The sequence below is a fragment of the Corvus brachyrhynchos genome, unplaced genomic scaffold, assembly GCF_000691975.1.
Source record: "Corvus brachyrhynchos isolate BGI_N302 unplaced genomic scaffold, ASM69197v1 scaffold229, whole genome shotgun sequence".
NCBI lineage: Eukaryota > Metazoa > Chordata > Aves > Passeriformes > Corvidae > Corvus > Corvus brachyrhynchos.
The window spans coordinates 8,665,774-8,667,202 of record NW_008240042.1 but is presented as its reverse complement, the minus strand read 5'-3'; positions in this window follow the sequence as shown (position 1 = coordinate 8,667,202).

The window sequence follows — 1,429 nt, the reverse complement described above, 5'->3', positions numbered from 1 at the left end:
CGCGAGGGCGGCGGGCGCCGCGTCCCTGAGGGGCGGGGGCGGGAACGGGATGCGGCGCTAGCGGGGTCCGTGGGGTTCTGGAGGCTTTGGGTTTCGTGTGGCTGCCACCGTGACCAAGCAGATTTGCGGGGTCCAACTCCAGACATCGCACAAATAACGTTTTTGATACCAAATCATCGCGTGTTCACACCCCGCCACCCCCTTCCAAGCTGAAAAGTTTGGGTGGAGAACCGCGAAAAGACCATCATGGGAGAACTGGAACCCTAAAACACGGGGTCATACAATCATAGAATAGTATGGGTGAGTAGGGTTCTTAAAGACACCTAGTTCCAGCCCCCCTACCCTGGGCAGGGACATGTTTTGTTAGACCAGGCTGCTCAAAACCCATCCAGCCTGGCCTTGAGTGCTCCCAGGGATGGGGCATTCATAACTCTTCTGGGCAGCCTGCTCCCGTGTCTCACCACTCTCACAGTAAAGAATTTCTTGCTAATGTCTAATTTAAACCTACTCTCTTTAAGATTGGAGCTGTTCCCCCTTGCCCTGTCCGCTTACATGCTCTTGTGAAAAGCCCCTCTCCATCTTTCTTGTAGACTCCCTTCAAGTACTGGAAGGCCACAATTAGGTCTCCCCTAAGCCTTCTCTTCCACACCAAACAATCCCAGTTCTCTCAGCTTTCCCTCATAGGAGAGGTGCTCCATCCCTTTGATCATCCTGGTGACCTTCCTCTGGACCCGATCCATCAGGTCCATGTCCTTCCTGTGCTGGGACCCCAGAGTTGGATGCAGCACAGCCGGTGGGGTCTCACCAGAGCAGAGCAGAGGGGCAGAATCCCCTCCCTCCCCTGCTGCCCAAACTGCTTTGGATGCAGCCCAGGACACGTTTGGCTCTCGGCTGTGAGTGCACATTGCTGGGTCATGTCCAGCCTCTCATCCACCAGCACTCCAAAGTCCTTCTCCCCAGGGCTGCTCTCCCTGTTCATCCCCCAGCCTGTGTTGGTACTGGGGGTTGCCCTGACCCACTTGCAGCACCTTGCACTTGGCCTTGTCAAACCTCATCAGATTGCCATTTACTCACTTCTCAAGCTTGTCCAGGTGCCTCTGGTTGGTAGCCCATCCTTCAGATGTTGATTTAGGGCAGTTTTCAGCTTAGGTTCCTCAATGTGTTTTCAGCATTACGTTCCTTTGGCAGAATAGGTGGGAAAACACCTCCTTTTGCTGTCTTGGGTAAAGACCTGCTGCCATGGTGGATTTCAGTGGCTGTGTGGTTGCAGGGTACATGCAGCTGGGTCTGCAAATGCACCTGAGGTTACCTGGTATTGCACAGAGAACCTTACCGGGGATGAAATGGTGGCCTTAGATAGTGAAGTTGTAGAGAGGTACTGAAACTGCCTTTACACGTCTGGCCTTTCAAATACCAGCCACCTGTGAAA